The sequence below is a fragment of the Aptenodytes patagonicus genome, chromosome 4 (assembly GCF_965638725.1).
Source record: "Aptenodytes patagonicus chromosome 4, bAptPat1.pri.cur, whole genome shotgun sequence".
Classification (NCBI taxonomy): Eukaryota; Metazoa; Chordata; class Aves; order Sphenisciformes; family Spheniscidae; genus Aptenodytes; species Aptenodytes patagonicus.
This window is the reverse complement of record NC_134952.1, coordinates 48,271,000-48,279,931: the sequence shown is the minus strand read 5'-3', so window position 1 is coordinate 48,279,931 and position 8,932 is coordinate 48,271,000.

The window sequence follows — 8,932 nt, the reverse complement described above, 5'->3', positions numbered from 1 at the left end:
CTATGCTCCTTATGCTATCACTCAGGAATGTCAAGAGAGTTGCCCAGCATGAATCAGGAAGAATCACTGCTGAAAACAAGCAAAGTGATCTGGTTTTCTTCTGTGAACAAAGGTGTGTACCATAAGAATAATATGCAGATTTCATAAATCTAGTCACCTAACAGAATAGCTAGAAACTGCTTAAATGTCAGGTGGAGATGTCCTATTGACAAAGTCCTTCTCAGTCAAGACCCAGCTATATCATTGTTTGAAAGTAGACCCTAGAGCGTTAACAAGTCTTAGAGCTGAAAACATTCTCAATGTACCTAATTCTTCTGATGCAGTGCTGTTTTCTCAGCCAACATATACAGGACTAGTTGTGGTTTTGCATGCTGAAAAGGTCTAGATTCCCTGAAGTGTGGCAACGATTTGTGTCATTTTCCTCATCTCTTCCTGGCTAAGTAACATCAGGAGAGGAAAGAAAGGATCAGAATGGATGAAGGCACTTCTTAAGCAATAAAACGGAGTCCAACAGTAATGAAAGGGCACTTGGGCACATCCACTCGTTTTTAGCATTACGGCAGTGACATTGCATTGACCAACGACTCCTCTGCTGCCTCTACTGATGACCTAATGTCACCAGCTTGTAATTACATGCACTGAAGACAACATCCTGCCATCCAAAGTCTTCTCAACTCTGTTAGATAAGTGAGAAAAAACAGTAAAGATCAGCCCTTTATCAGAGTTTTATGCAGTCATAAAAACCTCTGTAGCTACTAGGACACAGATACTTGCAGACAAAACTACTCATTTTTTCCTTTCAAATGCTGAAAAACCTAACAGAACTGGCTACCTCTTCTGTAATTTCTGTGCTCAGCAAAATCCTAGACCTACAGCTAAAAAGTATCTAATTTTTCTGACCAAGTCAACAACCAGTGACAGAAGTCTACTTTTCATTCTTTTCTCCAGCTCTTAGCTCTCTGCTGCCTCTAGTGCCCTAAACCATGCACTGTTTTACTTATTTTTTAAGTTACCTGCAGTATATCTATTTTTCAAACAGAGATAGGTTCAGAATGATTTTTTCTGATCTACAAAGATCACAGGAGACAATAAACATTCTGTCCATGAATGCAATATTTTCAACAGTACAATTTACCATTTGCATCACTTAAAAAATAAATATAGTTGCCACGTACCAGCATATGAAAATCTGAGTGAAATACCCAGATGGAACCACATATGCTGACATTTTCCTGCATCATCATCAAATCAATCTTAGTTAAGCATGTAAAATGAAGAATCTCATTCTCAGCAAGGATTGTGTTGTATTTATTAGCTACAAACATGAAACAAACAATTGATTACCCGTCAAGAACTTGATCTGCAATCCCTTTTTTAAAGTAAAATCAGTGCAAATGAGACTAAACACCTCGGTCAGAATATGTAGCTATTATTCTGCACTGTTTTGTTTGACTGCGTATCCCTTCATGAGACCTTCAATTAATCTGCTGTAGGTCCCATCTCCTCAATACACATGCAACAGAATTATTCAACCCTTTTAACACCCTAATGATCTGAAGCTGTGGAATAGAAATTTTCTCTCCGCTGCAGACCATACACAAACAATACTTTTTCTTAGCCTTGTTTTAGGGTAGGTCCACAGTATAGCTCCCAATGTAGCGTAGAGTTACCCAAGAATCAGATAAAGTGGTCTTGAGCTGCATTTTGCTTGTCTGTGTTTTGCCTGCTGCCAGACCAAAGCTAGCAAGAACCTATTATCAACTCCACATTGTCGTCTGCCATACGGAGATACTGTAAGACCGGGAGAGCCAATACAATGAGCAAATTGAATTACTTTAGGATTTGACAAAGCAGTTAGACTACAGCTGCCATTATTCCTATCTATACTGTATTGGAACAGCAATCTTATAATTGGCCAACCCATCATCATCCATCCTTTCCGCAGCCACCAAAATCTGCGTATGGCTAAGAGTCTCAGCACATCCCACAAGTTGGACAGCTGAGGAAAGGGAAAGTTCCTGATGGGCTTGAACTGAAGGACCTGCCCACTTTGGAATATAGCATTTGTCCCAGTGGCCCCGGGCTGCCTCATCTTGTTCCACAGCTACAGGTCTGTGTAGTCCTTTATGTATCCATGCATGGACCTTGTGGCAACACAATGCTGTGTGATACTGTCTTGTCAAAACTTGAGCTGTTTAAATGTCTTAAGGTTGATTACCTTCTCGTACAGTCATTCTGGCCCCATGCATGGCCTGAGGTGATATTTACCTAGATGAAATATCTACTTTAACAACAAAATTAGTCCACACCAAAGGAGTGTACAGAAGACATATCATCTCTTTTGCCACAAGAATGATCAGATTTTCTTCTGCAAAGCCATTCACCTGTTAGATCGGCATGACAGTGAAGAACAGTCAGGAAGTAGAGAGCAACTCATTGACATGAAACTATCATATAATGCTATACATAACATTCAACATATAAAGTGAAACAATTTAGGCTGAAATACCTTTTTTTCCCTATTTCCACATAAGTAATTTACCTGGATGTTACCAAGTAACCAGTTTGAAAGCTGGTACAGCTGAAGCTTGATGGATAGCTGGGAATGGAAATGGTGTTTTTTCTGACACTATTCTTTCTTTAACAAGTGCATTGCTCAGATTGTTCCAAACTGCTAAAGTTTTGGTTGAAATAAATCACGTGCATTTAAAGTATGTCCTTCACTGCCACAGTAATCATTGGACTTTTAAGCCTTGATCAGCATAAGAAATTAGGCTTGTAACAGAGGAGTTAGGTGGAATTTAAGAAGAAATGCTGTATTTCCATCAGACAATTTCCCCTGGTGCACAGACATTTGCTTCTGTGCATTCCCCAAGCTGATTCTATCTTTTCAGGAAGGAATATTTCAATGCTTAATTAACATTTAATATTTAGGATTAATATTAAGGACTGCAACTGGGTAATGTATTTCCAAAGTCTTTGGAGGCCCACCAGTTCACTTTTAATAAATACCACCAAGAAACATGGCAATATATGGTTGCTTTTACTTCACACACACCCCAGGAACAGCATCCTCTTGTCCGCAGAAGTTGCTGATTAGAAAACCTTTCTCAGCATATGGTTGAGCCAGGTTCTTTAACTAAGTGGGTTCAAATCCATGTAATCTGTGAATTGTAAGAAAGTCCTAAACTCCCAGCTAGCTCTAAATAAGGATTATTTACCACTATTTTATAGACCGGTATAGCACTACCTAAATAAAATAAAATCAGTCATGATCTTCTTCCTCTGGATCAAAAGAAGAAAGAAAGAAGGATAATGATTCTATAGTTCAGCAGTGAGGGCACTAATCTGACGTGGGGAGATCTAACTTTATTCTCTGCTCTGAGAACTACTTATAGGCTGTTTTTCCCAGTGTTACATAAAGGAAGTAGAATTAAATTTGCGCATCAGTACAGCCTTGAAAAGAAATTTACATATCTGTGAAGAAATGCTGTAATTTCATATTGTTTCTGATATGGTCACTCACCAAATTTATATCTGCAGTTGACAGTTATCATTTTGCTCTTCCCTGTTCAGTATGTAATGTCTGTCTTTGTATTGTGAGGCTGTCCTCCAGAGAACGATCTAAAGTAATCCAGAGAAAAGGAGGAAAAAATCGAGAGATTCACTGACCAAAAGTCAAATGTGAACCTTTCTGTGAACTAAAGCTTTTGGCAAGATATGCTTCCTTGCCAGTTCTCCCATGCCCACCCCTCTGCAGCTCCCAGTTACCACACAAGTTGACCTGTTTTAAAGGGGTTCCTTCTACCTGGAGTAGCAAAGACATTGAGAGAGAACTGTCTTTGAGATCCCATATTTCTAAACATTAAAGAGACACTTGATTGAGAAAACTATTTACAGTCATCATTCTACCTCTTTTTTTTTTTTTTTTTTTTTTTTTACATTTTCATTAAATTCATAAGGATTTTAATGACAAGATTGTCAAACTGACTTAAATTCAAAATATTTTCTTTCTTTCTGGGAACCTGTGGTAATGAATATTGTAAAACCTAAGCAAACTAAAACAACCATTAGTGGTTGCCATAATACACAAAAGGACTTCACTTTACAACAGAAAAAAAAGTCATTAGAAATTATTAACACAATTTGTTTTGACACTTTATTCACGTATCCACAAGCTGGAACATGGGAAATTCCAACTACATATTTAAAAAAAACATTTCTCCTTGAGGATGGTCAGCACTGGAAGAGGTTGCCCAGAGAGGCTGTGGAATCTCCACCCTTGGAGGTGTTCAGGACTCAGCTGGGCACGTCAGCATAATCTGATTAAAGCAGCTTTGATGACGGGTGTTCAACAAGATGACCTCTGCAGGTTCTTTCCAACCAAACATTCCCTGTAGTTTTAGGAGTCTAAAAATTTAATTCTACATCATATAAAATATAAAAATTACTTTTCTTAACCAGAGAGATTTTTTTAAAGCTGAAGTTATTCTGGTGAATATGAACCTACTCCAATAATGGCCATAAAAGACACTTCAGGCTCCTCCTTAGTACAGAGGTAAAACATTTAAAATCTATGGATACGAGCCCAAGCTGAGTACATTAGCACATCTGCAGAAAATAAGCTTCTTAAAATGATGGAAGAAAACAGCAAATTCATTAAAGGAATAATATATCTGGTGACAAAGGTAAAAGTCTGAAAAGCGTGACTTGTCTCCTTCTCCTTCAACAAAAACTAGGTTACTGGCTGAATTGATATCAACACTCGGATGAATTAGCCACTCAAAAACATATCCAAACTAATATAAATCAAATGATCTTATGGCCATGACTTATTTCTTTCTCTAAAAAACCCATAAAAGTGAATAAAAGAGTTGATTATAAGGCTGTAGACATATCATCAGAAAACCTGCCTTGCAATGTATTTGCAAAGTTCAGAATCAATTACAGTAATGGAATGGAAAATCTATGTGCTGGTAATATTAAACTGAATTAATTAAAGGTAAAGCTACCTGAACCTACTAGAGATAACACAAAATAAGGGTAAGACTTGGTAGTAGAAAAATACCATGTTACTATGGATTGTGGGAAACAGTTTGGCTCCAGGGAGCTTTTCCTTTTATTCTTTCTGTGACAAAATTTATGGGCAATTGCACAATTCCAAAGAAAGAAAATTATCTTTGCAGAATTTAGAGGCAAGGCAAGGAATTATTCTTTCAGTTATAATGGACATGGAATTGAAGATCAGTTGAATGTATTGGTCAATTCTGAATGTCCAGCAAATCTAATTACTTGGTTCTCCTGTATATGTCTGCTATTAACCACATCAAGAAGCAAAAACCATCAATAGGGATCACTGTAGCCTCACAATATTTTTTTTTTTGGTCATATTTTTCAGTGGTAGCAGGATGAGGGTAATAGTAAATAGATGTATGGTACAGGATATTGCTTGTTAGCTTTCTGCGACCAAAATGATTCCCCTTGCATTAATCCAGCTCTGGTTGATGTTCAGCGATCAATGCTTAACTTAGGGTAAGAAAGTTCACAGCATAATGATTCCTCTCCGTTTGCATGTTTGTCTTTCACTGTTACACTAAAATAAAAATTACAATGCTCCAGAGATTCTCTTTTTTCCATATAACCAGGACAACATCACTACCCGACAGACTGAGTTACCTGATGACCTCTGAGCATATTGCTAACACTTGTAGCAGTTCATGATGGCAAAGTATTTCATCTACTTACCCATCACTAATTATTATTTCATGGTAAATACATATCAACAGAAACTCTTGTACCTGTGCTCTTTCCAACTGTATGATTAGCTGCCTAATTATTGCTTAGTGATGTTTTAGTATTTTATTCCCTGAAATCTATTTATCATTCTGTTTTCCTGTAATTTTTAAATTCTTTATTTAAAGATATCAAGGGGAAAAAATCACCCTTTTAATTCCACAACAAAAATAATTGCATGTCTGTTCTAAATGTACATTATTTACTTTATTATAAAACTAGTGTAGTAAAACTGAATTAAGAAATATCTCTGCTTGACAGAGAGATAAATATACCTAAAACTGTTCAGGAGCTGTGGCTCTCTGAAAGGGCTACTTTCTTAGGTTGTTACTTTCTTTACAATACTACTGTACTTAATGGAATGAGAGGTCAGAATATTGTACTAAGATGTCACATTCAACATTCTTTGTGTTTTATTAATTGTTTATCAATATAATGTGATGTGATGGTAGAGGTTTAATGGAATAAATATACCTCTACTTTCATAGGGGTTTTTTTCTCCCACTAATTAGCCTGTTCTATCTGCAGTTGTGGCCATTCATAATAATAGAGTATTTTTAAAAATCATTTACTACATCTAAGTGAAAATGTGTTAAAACCATGGTCAAACTAATGGTAGAAATGTAATCCTAAAATATATACATGGCAACATCTTAATTTTAATTGCTTCTTAGTTTTATAACTAGAGAGTTAATAAGCTCCATAGTAGTTACTTCTGTGGTGTTGAATTAAAAAATAGTACAGCCTAGATAACTGTTCATAGAAATTAACAGAAGAAAATGGTGAATATTTAACAGGGCAGTTGAAATTAAAGGTGTTTGAAGAAGATGTGACTATGAGACCAAGAAAACACATTATTGGATGCCTGGCCGAGTGAAGTAATTTTGGGAATTTTTGCTGAATTCAGTATGTTTCTGCTACTCTTGCTATATGACAAATGACTGAAATCCAAGCGCAAACATCCTCATCTTTCAAAAGGGAACAGTATCTGATTCTTCAGAGTTTATCAAATCCTACTGCTTATTTATTCTAATGTGCAAACATTATGTTTGCGATCATCCACCGACTGAGTACAAAATAAGCATGACATTGCCATTAAGAATTTAACCACCTACTTCATGCACAGATGCTGAAAGGCAGACATCTTATTCTCAAACCAAACCTCACTTGAAAAGAAGGAATGGAAGAACATCCAAGCTCAGTGAGTAATGCCAGTTCCATTCTTTGGGAGTAGGAGGTTATTAGGGGAAAAGAACTAAAAAGAAGGAAAGGAAGAAAGTGGAATAAAGGGACAGAGCAGGAGCAAAGATTAAAAGGACAGGAGTGGAATGAAGTTGAAGTTGACAGGAACTACAGTGGAGAATTAAGTTGGTACAAAAAGCACATCACCACGGCCAAAAGCAATACATTCAAGGATGAATTTCCCCCGTGAAAATCTAGATGAATAATTTGCCTGTTTCTTTCTGACTGGCTCCACAGTGCAGTCTTCCAGTGAGACTACAGGAGAGAGAAGTGTATACTTTCAGCTCTTTGTTCATTCACACTCAGTTGTGTGGCACAAACATCTGATTGAGGGTGCATTATGTATTTGTGCGTTTTGCAGGACTCCATACTTGAGTGCTTGTTTTTACTTCACTTGAAAATGAAAGTACTGTATTAAAGGGAAACAAATACCTCCTCACCATATAGAATGTGAGGAAAGAGCATATTAAATGAAATGAAAATACCATATGATAACAGAGCATAAACCTATCTGAGGAATCATTTGAAAATGGAGATAGAGAGCCTGAAAGCTCTATCCTCAGGTCAGCATTCTTTATAATGCAGACATTATCACAGTGCCTCCTGGACATCTTGCTGCAAAGTAGCTACCAAGGCATAACAAGACCAAAGTTGCACAACAAACAAACAAACGTCAACAAGAAGATCAAAATCCAATTGTCTAGAAGTCTGAATTTCTGGGGCATCCATCAGACTGCAGACCCTCCCAGAATGAGTTACACTGCACTCCTTCTTCCCTCAAAAAGAGTTACTTAAAAATCTGGCAAATAAGTTAATGTAAGGGGAAATATATTACGGAGAATTAGCCTGGGATTTAGAGCTGTTGGTGGATTTTTCTTCCACCTTTGGCTACAAATTTCCAGTATAAATCACAACACCTCTCTATGAATCTGATGCCTTAATTAATAAGATCATTCATCCTCTTTCCCTGTCAACATCTGAGGCCTCCTAAGTGATCTGGTACTGTTATAGTCACCACCTCGGGTAAGTAATAGTCATTGGTGTCAGAGTAGATCTCAGGATCTCTTATTCCTCAGCCTCCGGCACATTCCTGAGCCAAAAAAACATGTTGGTAGACTCCCAGAAGAGCAGGATGATCTTTTTATAGCTCTCTTCTAATGATGCTCTTTTAAACAAGATTGCTTTCCTAAATCAACCATAAAGCCATTGTGCCTGACTGGAAGACAATTGGAGTGCTTGACAGTTCTACATGAAGTACAGTACACAACCAGCACAAGCAGAGAGTGCACAGTTCATAAGCGAAACACTTAATGAACTCAGGAGAAATTCGCTGTGCATGCAGGTACTCCAAGGCCCATTGGTAGCAGGAGGAATTAGTCAAGCTCTTAGTCAAATAATAAGTCATTTGTATCAGAATACACTTTGCATTATTCTTCACCAAAGATTTTACTCATGCAAGAAGTGGCCCTTCCTAAATGAGCTCGAACCTAACCTGTTAGAAAAGTTACTTTCCTTTTTCAGTAGGAGACAATGTTTTCCCTTCCTTTTCAGCAAAAGGGAGGGGAAGGGATTTAGCCAGTATTTTGTGTTATACTGCCCTGGGCAGGACTGTTATTATATCATGTGCTAGACAAGACATGAAGTCTCATATACATAACTGAAAAAGACAGTCAATATGTTTTTACATTTATGCTTTAAAAGGAAACATCTTTAAATACACACTGTATTTCTCTGCAAAGATATAGAACACTGTGAATGTTACAAAGCAAGTATAAAGAGCCACATAAAATGAAAAATTTCAGACTATACTAAAAATGACTACGTACAACAGAATTATTTAGCAGTGTTTTCCAGTGAACCAAATAACAAACAGGAACAGCGAACACCTCTGTTGCTG